Below are 23,459 nucleotides of genomic sequence, written 5' to 3'. Positions count from 1 at the left end.
TGTGGACATCACCAGATGGTCAACACTGAAATCAGATTGATTATATTCTTGCAGCCAAAGATGGAGAAGCTCTATACAGTCAGCAAAAACAAGACTGGGAGCAGACTGTGACTCAGATCATGAACTGCTTATTGCCAAATTCAGACTTAAATTGAAGAAAGTAGGGAAAACCACTAGTCCATTCAGGTATGACCTAGATCAAATCCCTTATGAGTATACAGTAGAAGTGAAAAATAGATTTAAGGGACTAGATCTGATAGACAGAGTGCCTGATGAACTATGGACAGAGGTTCCTGACATTGTAAAGCAGACAGGGATCAAGACAATCCCCATGGAAAAGAAATGCAAAAAAGCAAAGTGGCTGTCTGAGGAGGCCATACAGATAGCTGGGAAGAGAAGAGAAGCGAAAAGCAAAGGAGAAAAGGAAAGATATTCCCATCTGAATGCAGAGTTCCAAAGAATAGCAAGGAGAGATAAGAAAGCCTTCCTCAGCGATCAGTGCAAAGAAATAGAGGAAAACAACAGATTGGGAAAGACTAGAGATCTCTTCAAGAAAATTAGAGATACCAAAGGAATATTTCATGCAAAGACAGGCTTGATAAGGGACAGAAATGGTATGGACCTAACAGAAGCAGAAGATATTAAGAAGAGGTGGCAAGAATACACAGAAGAACTGTACAAAAAAGATCTTCACGACCCAGATAATCACGATGGTGTGATCACTCACCTAGAGCCAGACTTCCTGGAATGTGAAGTCAAGTGGGCCTTAGAAAGCATCACTCTGAACAAAGCTAGTGGAGGTGATGGAATTCCAGTTGAGCTATTTCAAATCCTCAAAGGTGATGCTGTGAAAGTGCTGCACTCGATATGCCAGCAAATTTGGAAAACTCAGCAGTGGCCACAGGACTGGAAAAGGTCAGTTTTCGTTCCAATTCCAAAGAAAGGCGATGCCAAAGAATGCTCAAACTACCGCACAATTGCACTCATCTCACACGCTAGTAAAGTAATGCTCAAAATTCTCCAAGCCAGGCTTCAGCAATACGTGAACCGTGAACTTCCAGATGTTCAAGCTGGTTTCAGAAAAGGCAGAGGAACCAGAGATCAAATTGCCAATATCCGCTGGATCATCGAAAAAGCAAGAGAGTTCCAGAAAAACATCTATTTCTGCTTTATTGACTATGCCAAAGCCTTTGACTGTGTGGATCACAATAAACTGTGGAAAATTCTGAAAGACATGGGACTACCAGACCATCTGACCTGTCTCTTGAGAAACCTGTATGCAGGTAGGGAAGCAACAGTTAGAACTGGACATGGAACAACAGACTGGTTCCAAATAGGAAAAGGAGTCCGTCAAGGCTGTATATTGTCACCCTGCTTATTTAACTTATATGCAGAGTACACCATGAGAAACGCTGGGCTGGAAGAAACACAAGCTGGAATCAAGATTGCCGGGAGAAATATCAATAACCTCAGATATGCAGATGACACCACCCTTATGACAGAAAGTGAAGAAGAACTAAAGAGCCTCTTGATGAAAGTGAAAAAAGAGGGTGAAAAAGTTGGCTTAAAGCTCAACGTTCAGAAAACTAAGATCATGGCATCTGGTCCCATCACTTCATGGTCTGTAGATGAGGAAACAGTGTCAGAGTTTATTTTTGGGGGCTCCAAAATCACTGCAGATGGTGATTGCAGCCATGAAATTAAAAGACGCTTACTCCTTGGAAGGAAGGTTATGGCCAACCTAGATAGCATATTTGAAAGCAGAGACATTACTTTGCCAACAAAAGTCCATCTAGTCAAGGCTATGGTTTTTCCAGTGGTCATGTATGGATGTGAGAGTTGGACAGTGAAGAAAGCTGAGCACCGCAGAATTGATGCTTTTGAACTGTGGTGTTGGAGATGACTCTTGAGAGTCCCTTGGACTGCAAGGAGATCCAATCAATCCATCCTAAAAGAAATCAATCCTGGGTGTTCATTGGAAGGTCTAATGTTGAAGCTGAAACTCCAATACTTTGGCCACCTCATGCGAAGAGTTGACTCATTGGAAAAGACCCTAATGCCGGTAGGATTGGGGGCAGGAGGAGAAGGGGACGACAGAGGATGAGATGTTTGGATGGCATCACCAACTCGATGGACACGGGTTTGGGTAGACTCCGGGAGTTGGTGAAGGATAGAGAGGCCTGGCATGCTGCAGTTCATGGGGTCACAAAGAGTCGGACACGCCTGAGCGATTGAACTGAACTGAACTGAACTGATGCTTCCCTATCCTTCACCATCTTCCAGAGCTTGCTCAAACTCATATCCATCGAGACAGTGATGCCATCCAACCATCTCATCCTCTGTTGTCCCCTTCTTCTCCTGCCTTCAGTCTTTCAGAGAATCAGGGTCTTCTCCAATGAGTTGGCTCTTCGCATCAGGTGGCCAAAGTATTGGAGCTTCAGCTTCAACATCAGTCCTTCCAATGAATATTCAGAGTTGATTTCCTTTAGGATTGACTGGTTTGATCTCCTTGCTGTCCAAGAGATAGTGTTAAGGAATTTAACAAGATATAGTGTCAAGGAACTCAAGAGAACTTAAGTTCTGAAGTCCTTAAATGTTAAGGAACTTAAGATAAAACTGTGTTTCAAGAAAGGAGGATGGAAACATCCATATTAATGGTAACTGCAAGGTCTGTTAACATAAAGAGAAGGTAGTATTCATTGGATTTGGCAACATGGAAGTTTTTGATGACCTTGATGTGTACTTTTGGAAAAGTGATAGAGCTAGAAGACAGACTGAAGTGCATTAAATGCATTAAAGGTAACTGGAAAGTAAACAAATGCAATATATTTTCTATAAAAACAGTCAGAGAATTGGAGTTGAAAGCAGATATAAGGTCAGTGGAAGGCTTTTATAATATAGCCTAGAGTATAATATGCCTTCATGCTTATTGGAATGCTTCAAAAGATATGAAAAGCCTGATGATGATGGAATGAGAGGAGGCAAACTAAGGTTCATTCATTGGGAAGACAAGTGTAGAGGGGATCCTGGAAACTTATAGATAGATAGTTCTTTGATAGATGTTGGTGGATATGGGGTATTTACTCCATTGTTACAGTTGGAAAGAAAATGGAATGCCTATTAATGTAAGTCTACAAGCTTACCAATGGTAAGGTGAAGCAGTTTGAGTTTAATGTTTTCCATTTTTCAAAGAAAGATGAGTATAGATAATCTGATAGAGACTCTAAGAGTATGAAGGGAGTTAATAATTGAAGAGGAGATGTAAACTCTTTTCTTGGTATACAAAAAAAATGAGAAACATATTAGATTTTCTTGGTAGAAATGAGTATCTGTCTGAAATTTGTGATTTAACATCTGTATCTGCCTCTGTCTTCACATGGCTTTATCCTCTGTGTCTTCACATAGCCTTCTCCTCTGAATCTCTGGCTTTGACTTCCGTATCTTCTCTTTCTCTGTCTTATAAGGATAACTGTCATTATATTTAAGCCTCACCTGAATAAACATGAATGATCTCATTTTGAGATCCTTAACTGAATTATATCTGCAATGACCTTTTTTTCTAAATAAGGTCACATTCATAGGTTCTGGTAGACATATATTTTCATGGGGGGCATCATTTGACCAACTGCATTAGGGTTTACTGAAGCACCATTATTTTATTTATTAAACCATCTGATATGTTGAAAATACTACATGCTGAATGTTCAAGTGTCAGCATATGTCAAGATGTAAGAGAATGGACTATCAGAGTATGTGGCTTTATTTTTAAACACTGCACAGAAGTTAATGGACTGAACACTTTTAGGCTCCTCACTTTTAATATGAAAATAATAAAGTTTATCTACTTGAAGGCTAGGAATCATCAAAAACAATCCTCTGTGGTCTCTTTTGCTTAGAAGACTTCTGTATATTTCACCCAAAGCATCGTGTTTTTTAAAATTATCTTAAGACATGAAGGTGTGGTACCAAATGATAAAATAATACACATTTTTTCCTTCTGAATCACACTATGAAAACATGGGACACCTCCTACTAAAACACACATTTTCACTTAGAAGTAATGATAAAGAAGTACACATCATTTATTACTGAAAAATTATTTTGAACTCATGTTCTAGATTACACGGATATTTTTCTCACAATTATCTCTCTCAAAGGGAAAGAAAAGCTATTCTCACATACTTTACTTAAAATGTATTAAACTCAACTTATATTTAAAGCAATAGAAAGATCATTAAAGTATGTGTTAGACAATTTTAAAATATATTGTGATTCTATATTATGATCAGCTAAGACAGATCAAGAGCCAGGGAAAGTGAGAAATAAATGTAAATAATCAGAAGGAAATAGAAATTCATTAGAAATGAATCTTGGTGAGCTAAAGTCTCTCATCACAATTTTGTCATTACTGTGTGCATTGTCACAGCAATCCCCAACCTTTATGGCACCAGGGACCAGTTTCATGGAAAACAGTTTTTCTACAGCCAAGGATGGCAGAGGTAGGGAGTGGGTATACTTCAAGCAATAGTGGAGCGATGGTTCAGGTAGTAATGCAAGTGATGAGGAACCACAGGAAGATTAAGCTTTGATCACTTGCCCACTGCTCACCTCCATCTGTGTGGCTGGGTTCCTGACAAGCCTCGGACCAGTACCAGTCCATATCCCGGAGGTTAGGGACCCCTGGATTATCAGTTTACTATCACCTGTTATCTGTGTTCCTTCAGGAATTAAAAGACACTGCTATTCAGGGCACAGTAGGTATTGGGAACAATAAACTCCTATTCTCAGCTATTTATTCTTTATTCTTGGAAATTTAACTCTAATGATGGATGTTAACTAGACTTAAATTGTAGTGATCATTTCACAAATGATGTATTTGTGTTGTATGCATATATTGAATAATTATGTTGGAAACTTGATACTGATAAAATATAGTTATATATCAATTATACTTAAGACACTTAAGAAAATGTTTAAATACTATAATAGCTCTACAACACACATTTAAGGGAGAGGGAGAACTATTTCTGTACTTAAGAGTCAGCAGCAAGGAGAAATCAAGCCTAGGACTGTATTGGATCCCAGGCTCACGTCTTTTTCCTCTCTTACTTACCATATTTGAGGGCCAAATCCAGAATAAAATTTTATATTAACAAATGGAATTCAGAAACCACTACATTTTGTAATGAATAAAAAATTAACATAACAATTTAGAATATTTATTAGATAAATAATAACAGTCACTAATATAAGCTCAATACATACTATCTACTAAAATTCATGTTTACTACTTATATAAATAAGTAAAGAATTACCTCATTCGATCTTCACAAAAACTCAGTGAATTAGTATTGCTGTTCTCTTTTATAAAGGAAAAAAACAGGCTAAATGAGATTAAACCACTTGCCCAAGCTAACAGATAACAAATGGAAGACATAAGATTCAAAGTCAGATCAATTTGTCACATCATCTTTTCCATGGGAGCATTTTCTAGCATATTTTTCTTACTCAGCAGTAAAAACAGAGCTAGTAGTTCAAGATTATTTCCTACTACAAGTTGAAAAACTTTAGTAGTCTTCTAAGGCACCATAAAATACACCATTTGTTGCAAGTCAAAAGTCATCAGATAGTTGTCATCATAAGACTGGCCAGGGATATTGCCTTCCCTATCTGTACCTTGATTGAATTGCCAATTTCTCCTACATTAATGTTCCCACAGTTCTTACCTGGCAGTCCTGTCATCTTCTAAATTTGGAGAAGAGGGACACTGGTAGTGATGTCTAATACAGCCACAATCGTATCTCAAATAGAAACAATTTCCACTACCATAGGGCTTCCCTGGTTGCTCAGCTGGTAAAGAATCTGCCTGCAATGCAGGAGACCTGGGTTTGACCCCTGGGTTGGGAAGATCCCCTGGAGAAGGGAAAGGCTATGCACTCCAGTATTCTGGCCTGGAGAATTCCATGGACTACTCCATAGGATCACAAAGAATTGGACATGACTGAGCGACTTTCACATTCACCACTACCATAGATAGAAATTAAAAAGTACAGAACCTATTTGATTTTCTAATTACTCTCTACAATTAAGTTATTAATTCAGCATAAAACTCTAAAATTTGAAAAGTTTCTGATTTATGCAACATTTTTACAGTATTCAAATAAACATTTTAATAAATTTTAAATGAGAAAATATCCTCAACCATATCAACTTAAATATTATAATTAAAGTGCACAACCCTCAATACTTTCTTGTTCATATTGTAATATATTAATCAGAGTGTAACAAACAACTATTTAAATACTGGTCTGTGCCTATTGGGTTTCCCAGGTGGTGCTAGTGGTAAAGAACCCACCTGCCAGTGCAAGAAACATAAGATACGAGTTCAACCCCTGGGTCAGAAAGGTCCTCTGGAGGAGGGCATGGCAACTCACTCCAGTACTCGTGCTTGGAGAATCCTATGGACAGAAGAGCCTGTCAGGCTACAGTCCATAGGACTACAAAGAATCGGACACAACTGAAGTGACTGAGCATGCACAGTGTGCTGCCTGTCACTGTTATTTTCACCTTTTAGCTGAAGCTAACATTGGTCAACATTATGTAAACAGTTATTTTATTATTCTCAGTACAGAATTTAAACTGAGAACAAGATAAAAACCAGCTGCTAAAAGCCTGAAGCTCGTAGTAAATCAAATGGAGGTACACAGAATATCTCTGAAACTTCAAATTATAAGAGTTTTAAATGTAACCCATACAAGTACATGCCTCCTGAGAAATCTGTATGTGGGTCAAGAAGCAATAGTTAGAACTGGACATGGAACAATGGACTGGTTCCACATTGGGAAAGGAGTAAGTCAAGGCTGTATATTGTCACCCTGCTTATTTAACTTAAATGCAGAGTACATCATGAGAAATGCTGGGCTGGAGGAAGCACAAGCTGGAATCAATATTGCTGGTTGAAATATCAATAACCTCAAATACACAGATGTCACCACCCTTATGGCAGAAAACAAAGAAGAACTAAAGAGCCTCTTGATGAAAGTGAAAGAGTAGAGTGAAAAAATTGGCTTAAAACTCAACATTCAAAAAACTAAGATCATGGCAACCAGTCCCATCACTTCATGGCAAATAGATGGAGAAACAATGGAAACAGTGACAGACTTTATTTTTGGGGGACTCCAAAACCACTGCAGATGATGACTGCAGCCATGAAATTAAAAGATGCTTGCTCCTTGGAAAAAAACTACAGCAAATTTAGACAGCATATTAAAGAGCAGAGACATTACTTTGCCAACAAAGTTCTGTCTAGTCAAAGCTATGGTTTTTCCAGTAGTCATGTATGAATGTGAGAGTTGGACCATAAACAAGGTTGAGCACCAAATAATTGATGCTTTTGAACTGTGGTGTTGAAGAAGACTCTTGAGAGTCCCTTGGACTGCAAGGAGATCAAACCAGTCAATCCTGAAGGAAATCAGTCCTGAATATTCATTGGAAGGACTGATGCGGAAGCTGGAATTCCGATACTTTGGCCACCTGATGCGAAGAACTGACTCATTGGAAAAGACCCTGATGCTGGGAAAGATTGAAGGCAGGAGGAAAAAGGGTTAACAGAGGATGAGATGGTTGGATGGCATCACTGACTGAATAGACATGAGTTTGAGCAAGCTCCGGGAGTTGGTGATGGACTGGGAACCCTGGTGTGCTTCAGTGCATGGGATCACAAAGAGTTGGCCATGACTGAATGACTGATCTTAACTGAACTGAGTAAAAGTGTTACATTTAAATATGCCTATATGTGGAGTTTGAGATACATCCAAACTTAAATTAGAACCTAGCCAACATATAATCTATTTCTATAATGCTCCATAAGATAAATAATTATGTTAATAATTGAACATAATGGAGATTCTAAAAAAAACATGTTTTAATACTTGAGTTTTGTGCTTATTCATTCTAAATATTGATATCTTGTTGTTGTTCAGTTGCTAAATCATGTCCGGCTCTTTGTGACCCCATAGACTACAGCATGCCATGCTTGCCTGTCTGTCACTATCTCGTGGAGTTTGCTCAAGCTCATGTCTATTGAGTCAAATGATGCCATCCAACCATCTCTTCCTTTGTTGCCCCCTTTCCATCCTACCCTCAGGGTTTCCCAGCATCAGGATCTTTTCCAGTGAGTCGGCTTCTTCACATCAGGTGGCCAAAATTTTAGTTTCAACTTTAGCATCAGCACAGCTTTAGCATCAGTCCTTCAAATGAATATAAGGGTTGATTTCCTTTAGGACTGATTGGTTTAATGTCATTGCAGTCCAAAGGACTCTCAAGAGTCTTCTCCAGCAATACAATTCGAAAGCATCAATTCTTTGGCACTCAACCTTATTTATGGTACAACTCTCATATCCACACATGACTACTGGAAAACCATAGCTTTGACTATATGGACCTTTGTTGGCAAAGTTACGTCTCTGCTTTTTAATATGTTGTCTAAGTTTGTCACAGTTTTTCTTTCAAGGAGAAAGTGTCTTTTAATTTCATGGCTGCAGTCACTGTCCGCAGTGATTTGGAGCCCCAAAAATAAAATCTGCCATTATTTCCACTTTTCCCCCATCTATTTGCCATGAAGTTATGGGACCAGATACCATGATCTTAGTTTTTCTGAATGTTGAATTTTAAGCCAACTTTTTACCTCTCCTCTTTCACGTTCATCAAGAGGATTTTTTTTAGTTCCTCTTTGCTTTCTGTCATTAGCATAGTATCATTTGAATATCTTGAGGTTGTTGATATTTCTCCCAGCAATCTTGATTCCAATTTTTGAGTCATCCAGCCCAGCATTTCACCTGATGTACTCTTCATGTAAGTTAAATAAACAGGTGACAATATGTGGCCTTGATGTACTCCTTTCCCAATTTGGAATTGGTCCATAGTTCCATAACTGGTTCTAACTGTTGCAACTTCACCTTCATACAGTTTTCTCAGGAGGCAGGTAAGATGATATGGTATACCGATCTTAAGAATTTTGCAGTTTGTTGTGATCCACACAGTCAAAAGTTTTAGTGTAGTCAATGAAGCAGAGTAGTTTTCTGTTTTTTGTTTTTTCTGGAATTCCCTTGCTCTTTCTATGATTCAGCAGATGTTGGCAATTTGATCTCTTTCCTCTACCTTTTCTAAATCTAGCTTGTATATATGGAAGTTCTTGATTCGTGTACCTTTGAAGCCTAGCTTGAAGAATTTTGAGCATTATCTTGCTAGCACATGAAATGAGTGCAATTGTATGTGAGGCAGTTTGAACATCCTTTGGCATTGCTTTCTTTGGGATTGGGATGAAAACTGAGTTTGCCAGTCCTGTGGCCATTGCTGAGCTTTCCAAATTTGCTGGCATATTGAATGCAGCACTTTAACAACATCATCTTTTAGGATTTTAAATGGTTCATCTGGAATTCCATCACCTCCATTAGCTTTGTTCCTAACGCCCACTTGACTTCACACTCCAGGATGTTTGCTTCTAGGTGAATGACCACACCATCATGGATATCCGGGTCATTAAAACCTTTTTTGTACAGTTCTTCTTTGTATTTTTGCCACCTCTTCTTAATCTCTTCTGCTTCTGTTATTTCTATCCTTTATCGTGTCCACCTTTGCATGAAATGTTTTCTTGGTATCTCCAATTTTCATGAGGAGATCTCTAGTCTTTCCCATTCTATAGTTTTCCCCTATTTCTTTGCATTGTTCACTTAAGGTTTTCTTATCTCTCTTTGCTGTTCCCTGAAACTCTGCATTGAGTATGGTGTATCTTTCCTTTTCTCCTTTGCCTTTTGCTTCTCTTCTTTTCTCAGCTATTTATAAGGCCTCCTTAGACAACCACTTTGCCTTCTTGCATTTCTTTTTCTTTGGGATGGTTTTGGTCACTGCCTCCTGTACAATGTTACATACTGATATCTTGATCTATATTAAAAATTAAGCAACGAGGATCATATGTAATGAGAGTGTTTATTCCTAAAGAGATCATTGGTGATTTTTATTCAGGAAACAAATGATGCTTAAGCACCTAGTCCTGGAGAAAAATCAGCCATAACTCAGTGGTTCTCGTTTCCTCTTCCCATTTGAATACTGATTTGGTTTAGCACACCATTCTCAGTCAAGCAGCAGACATTACATGAAAACTGTAACAATGGAAAGCAGATCTCTGAGACTCCCCTCCTGAAAAGATCTGAGAGCTCCCTTTTTAAAATTCTGTTAAATTCCTAGATTCTTTAATTCTTCCTATGTCACATTTCAACTACCAATTCCAATTTGAAAAAGGAAGATGTTTTAAAATATCAAAAATTGTCTCCTATGAATGAGGAAGAAAATTTACAACATTAATAGTTAATACTGCAGACCAAAGACAGGGAATGAAACCTATTGCCTCCTTCCAACATACATATTTTAACAAGAACATACATATCCATGATCCAGTTGTAACCAGTTTGTATGTTACCCAGGTTGTTTCATTTTCTAAAATAATCCTGCCTATGATATAATAATGAAGACCATAAATGTGCTCTCAGCTAATCCCTATGGCTTGAAATGCATTATAAAATGAACTTTCTATATAAAAATATTTACTGAATGAGAAGAAAATATTAACAAAATTTGTATTATTACATTATGAAGCTTATTCATTCTTTTTTTATGCTCATTAAGAAGTCATATTATGAAGTCATCCTTCTTGATAAAGGAGAAGTCATCTTAAAGTAGTTTGGGTTTGTCTCCTTTCCCATTTTCATACCTAAGTATAATAATCACACACAAAAATCCACATGGGGATTTATGTTATTCAAAAGGTTCCCTTTTCATATTCCTAATTTATAATGTTTTTAAAATAGTGTTATTATTTCCTTGCCATTTGGAGCTTTTTCACATGAGCATATGCATTGTGATCTAGAAAAAATTGCTTAATAACCAATGAAACATTCTGATAGCTTATTTACTTTCACATGTCACCTATTTCTCTTGTTAGCTTGTATATAAATTTTGGATTCGTGATTAGTTCTAGTGGTTGCTAATTTTACTTTTAATAATTTAAACAGTTCATGGTAAATTTACCTTCTCTATCTTCCTTTTATATTCATTAATACCCACGTCTTATCAAACACTCCTGAATGAATTTTTTGACTCACTGAGGTTTTACTAAGTTTCTGGGCAAGAATCCATATCAGATAAAGTGACACATTCATCTGTGATGGATTTCTGCATGCATCACTGGTGAAATCCTGGAAGGGCCACTGGAATCAATGGATCATGTTCTTTATGTTCAAGGTACAGATTGCCTAGGTTCATCACACACAGAAACTCTTGGTTTTGCTTAAACTTGCTTTGAGTCAAATAGCCCCACACACATCCAAGACAAACACTACCGAGGGATTTATTTTCCTCAAGAAGCTGTGCAGTACCAGCCAAAGAAAGCAAACATCAAGGGAAAAAAGCTCTTATGATGTAACTAGAACTCACTCTCAAAATTCTATTTCTCCCTCTCCGAGAGAATAATTGAAGGCAGTTTGGTGGTCAAAGGTCAATCTATGCCTAAAAGGATTTATTGCAGAACTTCTTGACTTTTTTTTTCACCACATGTTTGAAAAGTAAGATTAAAAACTCCTTATTTGCCTGAAACAAAGAGAGTTCCTGCATGAGGTCAATAATCTGTCTGTCATTCTTTTCCTTCACATTCTTCCTAAAAGGGAAAGAGAAAAGCTACACTGTCTTTGGTACTGGGATTTTTTTCTTTCTTTGAAATAGTCTCATCTATAAAAATGTTATAATTTTTATTCATTTGTTATCAATTTAATGATATTACTGATTGTTAGAAAAGTAACTTTAGCCTGAGGTTAAATTCATTAATATTTTATAATAAATTTTAATATGAGTGGTATAATTTACTGTATACAACTCCAGGGAGTGTAATATATGTAGATTACAATGTGAATGCCCACCAAGAAATTATGTAGCTAATGCAGCACTGTAGCAGTTGAAATAATATGACAAATGACACTATCATGGAATGAAAAAGAGAAAGAGAAGGAAGAAAGGAAAGAAAAAGAAGAAAGGATATACAAAACTTTAAATTCTGTATATATGCCTCATAATATCATTTCCCTATCCTCAGAATAAAAAAACTTATTTTCATTTCATTATTTTGAGTCCACAAAACTCTCTTGGACTAAATGCAATGTGAGTCTCAGACCAAATTCTGTAAGATAGTATATAAACTTATTGTACAAGCAAGTAAATTGAAAGAACAAGATATATATACTGTTTTGGATGATAATTTTTCCTGAGAAAATATTTTCATGAGTTAAAAGCAAACTACTTAGTAACATGTGGATTACATTTTTTCTTCAAATACACAAGGGTTTAAAGAAATATTAGTTTGAGCATTTGGCAAAATAGTTGACAAATTTTTTGAAAAGTTATCTGGCTTAAAATATGACCGAGTTCACCCATCCCTTTCAGAGACCAGCTGTTGATGTGTCATGAAAGCAGAAAAAAAAAAAAAAAAAAGGTCAGTTCAGCTGTGTCTGCAAGCAGGCGTGTCAGATGCAGATACTTATGCAGGAGGTCACTTTATGTGTGTGCCTGCATTGCCAAAAAAAGAATGAAAAACGTTCAAACTCTAGTAGCAAATTTGTAAACTTATATTGGTAGATGAGGTATTTACAGAACATAGCACATTCTTTTCAAAGCATACATTTTTGGAATGGCAACAATGAAGAATTTCATCTTCATGGAGAACCCATGTTTACATCTTATGGGACGGGCAAATGTGCTAAACCTGCCAGCATGAAATAATTGGCAGCAAGGGTGAGAAAAAGAAAAAAAAAAATCATTTTAATGGTGAATTAAAATCTCAGGAGTCCCCAGACTGCTTCTTCCTTAGGGGAAATGCAAACAGTGAATTGAATAGAAGTTTTCAATGGCTGAGATCAAAAGCAAGCTTCCACAGTGTTGCCCCAAAGGCAGGGCAGGCTGAGGGAATAAGCCGCACAGGGTTGGTTGCTTAGGTGATTTGATTTCTGAAGCTGCTGACTGTTTATCAGTCAACCACCATCATTCGTTATTGTCCTGAATATTACTTTTAAAAAGTTTATAGTTTAGGCCATTGTAAAACAACTTTAATTTTCCTGTTAGTGATTTAACAGGGAATAAAGTATAGGATTGCAGATGAATGAGCGCTCCCCATAGTAAACCTTGCTCAATCTACAATTTTTCCAAGATGTGGTCTTGATACAAGGTGGTAGATATGGCCACTGATGTGCTCTGTACTCTTTCTTCAGGTAGATATTCAACAAGGATAACTCAGAAAAACCCTAGCTGAGAAAGTAAAGTGCTCTAGTGTGGAAGATTAAGTAAGGGCCATTAGAAGAAAGGATAGTAACAGTATTATGCCTTTTATTTGGAGGTTTATAGTTCTTCAAAACTACCAAATATATTATTCATGGATTTGATCCTTACAGCAGCCCTAGATTCCTGACTAAACTGAATAGAAATAATAACCATGTCAACACAAGGTGTTCATATGATTTACTGTGATGTTGACTTGTAGACCCCGTCTCCATTCAAATTGTAGTAGTCATTCTTCATCTCTCCAGGTTGTTTGCTTACATCAAGGATTGTGTATTAATTTCAGCTTCAGGTAAATGAGCATGTTTGATAGTTTGTTTCAAACTTCAAAGAAAGATCCAACGTTTCTTTTCCTTGTATATGCCTTACATTCTTCACCCTTAGAAAAATAACTGTTCTTACACAGTTTCCAAGCCATATTCTACTTGATGAGTAATTGGTGAGTGTATCGTATAGATTTTCCTTGCTGCAAGAGAGTGAGAAATGAGTGTGGAGCTGGATTGGGCATATTTAGCTCAGCCAACCTACAGCATGCATCACAGACCCAATTCTATAACTCATTGGGAGAATGAGTGGGGCAATTATGGTCCTGTCTAGACTAGTGATGACTATCAGGAGGCTTTCAAGCTCACCTAACTTCATAATATGATGGAAAATTTTATTTCTAATGCTGTCTTTTAGTCATTCAAATTAGGGGATTAAGAAAACTAAAAAGAAAAAAAAGAAAAACCTGTCTGGCAACCAGATAGTTTTTTAACAAGCCCATTTACTTCCACCAGAAGAATAGTTCAAGGCACAGAGAGTGAGGATTGATGGGGACATCAATTCATGGGAAGGTTCATATTTTACATCTTTTAGAGCTGGGACAAAAATTCACAGCAGAATTAGGCATCTAAATTTTAGGAACTAGTATGTTAATTCTCTTTCTGATTACCCATTTTGAACTCCTCTTAAATGCCCAGAAAAAAAAAAAAAAAACCCTACAGCTTAAGAGTTAAAGGTATAACTTGGGTACAATAGATAGAATTGAATCTGATTATCTCTGCTTTCACAGTATATAGCAAAGTGTGCTAAATGATGCAGGGAAAGCTTTCTTGCTTAAGCTCTGAAATTAACATTGTATTATGTCTTTGAACCTCAATTTCCTCTTTAGTTTCTTTGAATGACTGATATATAAGGTATATAAACTCACTTTGAAATTTCAAAATATTACATATATATTATGAATATTTTAGAAATGCAATGAAATATATCCAATTTCTTAATTATACAGACATAATATTTAATAGCTTCAAATGCTAGGGATATTCTCCTTGACATCTTTCTATACCATAAACAGGTAAAAATATGATTCTTTTTTCTCTATAAGTTTTAATAAAAATAATTTCATATTTATTTAAACTATGAGTTTTGAACTTTTATATTTTCTTAATTGTCATTTGTAGAAATGAAGTTTATCAATGATCTAGAGCAAGAGAAGAGCTTACAAATTGAAAATAATAGCATGATAAATACCACTAGGAAAACTCATTATTTTGGTAGAGATTGATGAAGCTTCAACTGTAATTCTTAATATAGATACACTTTGCAAGCATTTGCCTTTTTGTTTATATCAGGCATCTGAGCATTTCTGTTTTGGAGAGAATACTCTCCAGTATGAGTCTTCATGAGAAGAAATATTCTCTACCTAAATATGTAAGACAAGGGAGACAAATATAATCTCTTCCCTCTATGAGTCACCAGGGCATGGATAGTGCCCTATACTTGGCCACTGCTGCTAAGTCACTTCAGTCGTGTCCGACTCTCAGATCCTTATTAGAGATTTTGGATCTTAAATTTATGACACTAAGATGTAGAAACAGTTGCAAAGTCATTCTTGGAAAAGGGGGAATGGTAACAGTTCGCAGTGATGGTAGCCTTCTGAGCCCAGCAATTGTACTGTGTGCCAAGTGGCAGAAATGTCACCCCAGTTGCTACTGATAGTTTATGAATTTGGCTATTTGTGGACGTGGCCTTTGTTGCACTTCTTTTTCTCTACTTCCCTTAGTACCTGCCTGTTTACTAAAACATTGTCAGGTGCATCCATCAGTTTGGTGAGCTACTTAATATTGATACAATATATTGTATTTTGTTTTGTTTGTGGTGGTTAGTTTTTATCCTTCACAAGACTCCCACCTGATCCTTACACAGTTATCTCTGTGAATGTATCTATTCGCTAGCATCTTAATGCCATATGTAAAACAAATTCATGCCTTATTAATGATCACTCTCCCATGTACTTAACTTTAGTATCTCAGTTCAGTTCAGTCACTCTGTCATGTCCAACTCTTTGCGACCCCATGGAATGCAGCACACCAGGATTCCCTGTCCATCACCAACTCCTGGAGCTTGCTCAAACTCATGTCTATCCAGTTGGTGATGCCATCCAACCATCTCATCCTCTATCATCCCCTTCTCCTCCTGCCTTCAATCTTTCCCAGCATCAGGGTCTCTAACAATGAGTCAGTTCTTTGCATCAGGTGGCCAAAGCATTGGAGTTTCAGCTTCAGCATCAGTACTTCCACTGAATATTCAGGACTGATTTCCTTTAAGATTGACTGGTTTGATCTCCTTGCTGTCCAAGGGACCCTCAAGAGTCTTCTCCAACACAACAGTTCAAATGCATCAATTTTTCGATGCTCAGCTTTCTTTATGGTCCAACTCTCACACCCATACATGACTACTGGTAAAACCATAGCTTTGACTAGACGGACTTTTCGGCAAAGTAATGTCTCTGTCTTTAATATGCTGTCTAAGTTTGCCATAGTTTTTTTCCCAAGAAGCAAGCATCTTTTAATTTAATGGCTGCAGTCATCATCTGCAATGATTTTGGAGCCCAATAAAATAAAGTCTGTCACTGTTTCCATTGTTTCCCCATCTATTTGCCATGAAGTGATGGGACCAGATGCCATGATCTTAATTTTTTTAATGTTGAATTTTAAGCCAATTTTTTCACTCTCCTCTTTTACTTTCATCAAGAGGCTCTTTAGTTCCTCTTCACTTTCTGCCATAAAGGTGGTGTCATCTGCATATTTGAGGTTATTGAGTATTTTAGTATCTGCTCTATGATTATTTTAAAACACTAAAAAGTTCTTTAATAGATGACAGAATGAGAGCTGTGTCTTCCAAAGGTAATAAAAGGAACAAGCAAACAAACAAAAACCCATAAATTATATAAATTCAGTGAATCATTTCAGTACTTTGGAAAAATCAAATAATATGTTAACTATTTGGTTATAACTTTTGTTTTAAAATATATAAATATTTACAAATAAATAACAGCATTACCTTTAGGACAGAATTGGGAAATCATTCAAGCTGAAAAATAGATAAATAGAGCCAATAGAAATATTTAGACTAGCATTTCTAGCCTCATTTTTATGTTACATCATTTTTTTTCAGGAAATAACTTTGTATTTTATATTGGACTATAATTAACAAGGTTGTGTTAGTTTCAGATGTACAGCAAAGTGATTCAGTTATATATATATATATGTATGTGTTCTTTTTCAAATTCTTTTCCCATCTAGGTTGTTACCTAATATTGTATTTAGGTTGTTACATAAAATATCCTTGTGCTATACAGTAGGTCCTTGATGGTTATCCATTTTAAATATAGCAGTATGTACTTGTCAATCCCAAACTCCTTAACTATCCCTTCTCCCCATTCTTCCCCCTGGTAACTAAGTTTGTTCTGAGTTTTTGAGTCAGTTTCATAGATAAGTCCATTTGTATCTTTTTTTTTTTTTAGATTCCACATACAAATGATGTTATACGATAGTTCTTCTTCTCTGTCTGATTCATTTCACTCAGTATGATAATCTTAGGCCTACCCATTTTGCTGTAAATGACATTCTTTCATTCTTGTTAATGGCTAATATTCCATTGTATTATATATATGTACACATCTTGTCCATTCCTTTTTTGATGGATATTTATGTTGCTTCCATATCTTGACAACTGTAAACAGTTCTACAGTGAACATTGGGGTATGTGTATTCTTTCAGATACATGTTTTTCTCCAGATATATGCCTAGGATTATGTTGTAGAATCATAAGGTATCTCTATTTTTAGGTTTGTAAGGAAACTCCATACTGTACTCCATAGTGGCTATATCAATTTACATTCCCACTAACAGTGTAGGAGAGTTCCCTTTTCTCCACATCCTCATCAACATTTATTGTTTTTAGATTTTTTTGATGATGGCCATTCTGAGTGGTGTGAGGTGATACCTCATTGTAGTTTTAATGTGCGTTTCTCTAATAAATGCTCTAGCAATATTGAGCACCTTTTCAGGTGCCTCTTGGTCATTCGTATGCTTTTTGAGAAATATCTGTTTAAGTCTTCTGCCCATTTTTTGATTGGGTTGTTTGTTTTGATAACATTAAGCTGCATGAGCTGTTTTTAAACTTTGGAGATTAATCCCATGCTGGTAACATCATTTGCAAATATTTTCTCCCACTATGTGGGCTATCGTTTCATTTTATAGTTTCCTTTCCTGTGCAAAAGCCAAAGAAAGAAAGAAAGAAAGAAAGAAATACAGATGGAAATACAATGGAACAGGATAGAAAACCCAGAGATAAAACCACACCTATGGACTGATGGTCAATTAATCTGTGACAAAGGAGGCTTGATTATACATTGGACAATCTCTTCAACAAATGATTCTGGGAAATCTGGACAGCTACATGCAAAGAAATTAGACCATTCCTTAACACCATTCACAAAAATAAGCTCAAAATGGATTAAAGACCTAAATGTGAGTTGAGACAGTATAAAACTCTTAGAGAAAAACACAGGAGGAACACTCTTTGACCCTAATCACAACAATATATTTTTCTGTCTGTCTCCCAGAGTAACAGAAAAAAAAAAAAAAAAAAGAAATGGGACCTGGTTATTTTATATTTCAAGTATCAACTCTGCATCTGATGCTTCCTATTTTCTTGGGAAATGTATCCTTCTCAGTGGGCCATGTTTATTTAATTTTAAAAAGTAAGTGGTGGATTGAAAGTTTCCAAACTTCTCTTTCAGTTTGGAAGTTCTGTGAATATGATATATATGTAACAGATATTTAGCCAACAAATCTTTCATCCTCTTCTTAAAGGGCATATATTGAAATTGATGGTATATATATGTGTATATATATATATATATACATACATATGTACATATATATGTGTGTGTATGTAATTACATAGGAATGATCCTACTAAAAAGCAGTGATCCTGCCATGTGTGAAATAGACATAGCATGGGAAGCTGCTGTATAACACAGGGAGCTTAGCTCTGTGCTCTATGATGACCTAGAGGGGTGAAATGGGGAGCATGGGAGGTAGGCTCAAGATGAAGGAAATATATGTATACTTACAGCTGATTCACTTTGATGTATAGCAGAAATGAACACAACACTATAAAGTAAATATCCTCTGATTAAAAATGTTAATAATTTTTTTTTTAATATATCCAATGGGGGGAGAAAAAAAGAAAGCAATGATCATCAGGATGAACAAGCTAAGATACATCCATTGTAGCATGATTTTTAAAAAATGGGATACTTCCACTTAACCAACATAGATTTCTTCCCTGCATCTCCCCAACTGAATTGCTGACTTAAAACTCTCACAATAAAACTGATGTTAGTAAACATATTTTAAGGCACCTTTTAGCAAGAATAGGCATTGTCAAAATGCAAATTTGGAATCCTATATAAGAATGAGGACAAGAATTTGAAGTTCCTTTCTTTAAAACTTGACCATTCATTGATGTTACTATTTCTGTGAAAATATTAGATATTCCTATTATTAGATATTAATTATTAATAACTATAATGCCTAACATAGTGAGGCTAGAAAATGGTGCACAAAGATAGAAGAGGTGAAGTTCTTATTCTCAGGAAATGTATAGTCTCTGCTGCACATGAAGAAGAATGTGTAGAATAGTACAGAGCGATATAATTGTATAGCAGATAACTTCTAGATTCAGTACATGGATTTTTGCCACCAACTCAAAAATCTCTGGGACTACATACGTACTTTGCTTTTGAAAAGAAAAAGAAAAAGTTTATAATGTGATATCAGCATTTCTCATTTTGTTTCACCAAAGCAAAATAAAAATATTATTTACCTCCTAGACTATTAGTGACTCAGTGAAAACTGGCAGATGCTGGCCTCTTGGATCTTGCAGCTCAGGGTGAAGTCAGCTTTGGAATTTTTATTATCTAATTTTGGCCTTAAGGGTTGGCTGCAGAAGCTGCCTCAGAAGAGGCGCAAGAGAAAACAACTTCTCTTACAGAAAATCCCCACCCTTTTTCAGTGAGTCAGGGTTACTGGGTGGATCTTTGGCAAATCAACCCAGAGCTATCTGTTGAATGAAGTTAAAAAGAACCTGTTATTTCCAAATTATTATTTTTCAGCCGAAGCAATGTGACAAAATAGAACAAAAACAAAGTATGCTAAAGAGAAATTAGGAAGTAGATTTAAAAGCTGCTAATCTTTTGAAAGTGAAATTCGTTCAGTAGTGTCCAACTGTTTGCGACCCCATGGGCTATACATAGTCCATGGAGTTCTCCAGGCCAGAATACTGGAGTGGGTAGCCTTTCTCTTCTCTAGGAGATCTTCCCATCCCAGGAATCGAACCCAGGTCTCCTGCATTGCAGGTGGATTCTTTACCAGCTGAGCCACTAGGGAAGCCCCAAAGTGAAAGCGAAAAGCGTTCAACTTTTAAGTAATGCCAAGTCATGTTTTAGTTCATTGTTCACTTGTCAAGTATACAGTTTAACTTTTAATGGAAATGATGCATTTGCATAATTAAAAAGTAAATTTTTTCACTATAGCTTAAGATAAATAACTGAAGTTTATTTAATGCCTCCACTTCCTTCCCAGAGGCTTCCCTGATAGCTCAGTTGGTAAAGAATCCTCCTGCAGTGCAGGAGACCCTGGTTCAATTCCTGGGTTGGGAAGATTCGCTGGAGAAGGGATAGGCTACCCACTTTAGTATCCTTGGACTTCCCTTGTGGCTCAGCTGGTAAAGAATCTGCATGCAATGGAGGAGACCTGGGTTCGTTCCCTAGGTTGGGAAGATCCCCTGGAGAAGGGAAAGGCCACCCATTCTAGTATTGACCTAGAGAATTCCTTGGACTATATAGTCCATGGGGTCACAAAGAGTCGGACACGACTGAGTCACTTTCACTTTCACTTCCTTCCCAGTGCCCAACTCCCCAGATCCAAGTGTTTTCAAATCTTTCAGCTGTTTCTTCTGGTCTTCACTTTCATATATCTAAATAATAAAAACTAACATCATGGCAACCAGTCCCATCACTTCATGGCAAATAGATGGGGAAACAATGGAAACAGTGACAGACTTCATCTTCTTGGGCTCCAAAATCACTACAGATGGAGACAGCAGCCATGAAATTAAAAGACGCTTGCTTCTTGGAAAAAAAGCTATGATACGACTTGACAGCATGTTAAAAAGCAAAGCCATTACTTTGTCAACAAAGGTCCATATAATCAAATCTATGGCTTTTCCAGTAGTCATGTATGGATTTGAGAACTGGACTATAAAGAAGGCTGAGCACTGAAGAATTGATGCTTTTGAACTGTGGTGTTGGAGAAGACGCTTGAGAGTCCCTTGGACTACAAGAAGATTGAACCAGTCAGTCCTAAAGGAAATCAGCCCCAAATATTCATTGGAAGGACTGATGCTGAACCTGAAGCTCCAAAACTCTTCACTTTGATGTGAAGAGCTGACTCATTTTTAGAAGCAGCAGCATTGATTACATCAATTATTCTCAAAGTGTTGTAGCGCCAGTGTTGACATCACCTGGGAACTTCTTAGGAACACAAATTATTGTGCCCTGCCCCAAACCTGTGAACAACTTTGGGGGCGGATTCCAGAAATCAGTGATTTAATTAGACTTCTAGGGGATTGTGATGTATACTAACCTTTGAGACCCACAGTTCTCTTAGAACTTGTGTGTACTCAATCATACTGACTCTTTGTGACCTCATGGACCATAGACCACAAAGCTTCTCTGTCCATGGGATTTTCCAGGCAAGATATTGGAGTAGGTTGCCATTTCATTCTCCTGGAATAGCTCTTTTACATTTGGACCTTATGATGGACTAGTGAAAATGAAATGAAGATGCTGATACTGATATGCTAAAGTATTAAGGTAGATGTCAAAAGACCCAGAGAAGTGGGCATATTAGAAGAGAATTATTATATGATATCAGGAACTATGTTACCCACGTGGCCCAAAGGTCATTTTCTTTCCTAAGATAATTAAAATGAATTAGTGAGAGGACATAAGCATCTTTGAAGATGTTGTCCATGTTGTCAGCTATAATATAGTGTTGATAGCAAGAAGTGCTATCCTAGAATTGAACTTCTCATTAACAGTAGAGCTGATAAGTTCCCATAATAGGAAAAAAAAAAAAGTGATGATACCTAATCGTCAAAGTGTATATAATTACCATAATGGCAAGAAAGGTATGGCAGTCCTGATCCTTCTATCTGTAAGAAGCTATTGTGATGACTAATAGATCATGTTTTTCCCAGTAGTAAGAGAGATGAGCTGCCAACTATTGTTTGACTTGTGCAACCAGAAACAAGTAAATTTTTTAAAAAAGTAACTAGAAAAATATCCAAGTAAATAAACAAATAAAAGACCTACCACAGCAGAAAACCATAATTTCTTGTCCAATTCCTACATTTGAGCCAAATTACAAACTCAGAATTTATTCTCACAGTAATATGGGTTCTTTTGAAGAGCTTCATAGTCTTAGTTCAGAACTGTACACATATATACTATTCCCACGAAACCTTTCCCAAAGGAACTAGAATAAAGGTATCATGAGAATGTAGAAACTCAACCTTCAAGAGTTGTGCCCTACAACTGAGAGCTGAGACTTGAGCTGTAGCTCAAGCTACAAGTTTGAGCTGAGACTGCCTGTGAATTTGACATACCCTGATGTACCTCAGTTTGCGTGGAGTATTATTATTATAAAGGCCAGTTGATAAGCTAAGTTCTGTCCCAAATTCATTTCACAGTGATGTCAATGGGATGCTGGACTCATCCAGTGGTCATTTTCCCAGCTCACAAGTATATAATTGGGAGGGTTATACTAAGAGACAGGTGGAACTTGCATTGCATCTCTAGTCTGTGGAATAGGAGCTATTAGGATAGTAAAAAATTTCAAATGAATGTCCTTAAAATTTCTCTCTTCTCTACCTTCACTCAAGATATTAAATCAGAAGCAAAAGTCACGAGGAATTATAAAGATTGGTGCCATCCTCAAAGAATTACAAGTGTGGTTATCTTTATCATATTAATTAATTCACCTACTGCATCCTGGAAGAAATCAGACTGATATGGAAAATGATAATAGATTACTCTGAACTAAATTTAGTATTAGCTCCAATTACAGTTGCTTTGCCAGATATAATATTTCTGTGTGCTAATATAGCATCTTGCACCTGGTTTATTTGATCTAACCATAAAATATGATCTAAAGCAGCTTGCTTTTATATGAGAGGGACAGCAGTACACACTGTTTGCCTTTGTCCAAGGCTTGTGTTAATCCTTCTTCTTGCTATCACTGTATTGTGTAAAGAAGTTAGTTAGTTTTATGTTTTGTAGAATATTCTACTGATCAAATATGTCCATGACTATAGGCTAATTTAACTTGTTAGACAAGAAATGCTGAGTTCTCTGAGTCTACTAATGAGATAATGTCAGAGTATAGAAGCTAAACTCTAGAAAGATCTATTGGCCTACTGTATTAGTGAATATTTTAGGGATCAAATGATCAGGAGCATGCCATGGTAAATGACAAGTTACTATATCCTGAATATCCTGCTATTGAAAAAGAGACATAGAGCTTTTTGGACCTCTGAGTTTTGGAGAAGTATATTCTCTAATTGAGAATCCTTCTGTGACCTATTTATTTTATGACTCTGAAGTCTACAGATCTTGAATGAAACTTTAAACGAGTCAGGGCTCTGCAACAGGTCCAGAGTGCAGTGTAAATTTCTCTGCCACT

General features: G+C 36.6%; 2 long non-coding RNA genes across 2 annotated transcripts in view; one reads left to right on the top strand and one right to left on the bottom strand.

The window, feature by feature from the left end:
- LOC145524088 (uncharacterized) overlaps window positions 1-23,459 on the top strand; it is a 410,741-nt gene that overhangs the window by 61,285 nt on the left and 325,997 nt on the right. The gene's annotated exons all lie outside the window — the stretch shown is intronic.
- Window positions 1-23,459, bottom strand: part of LOC145524089 (uncharacterized) — a 37,544-nt gene that overhangs the window by 10,846 nt on the left and 3,239 nt on the right. The window lies entirely within an intron of this gene.

Source organism: Giraffa tippelskirchi, chromosome 10 (genome assembly GCF_054371585.1).
Source record: "Giraffa tippelskirchi isolate mGirTip1 chromosome 10, T2T-mGirTip1v1.2.pri, whole genome shotgun sequence".
NCBI classification, from domain to species: Eukaryota; Metazoa; Chordata; class Mammalia; order Artiodactyla; family Giraffidae; genus Giraffa; species Giraffa tippelskirchi.
Note: the sequence above shows the minus strand (reverse complement) of the source record. Positions and strands in the feature narration are given on the sequence as shown.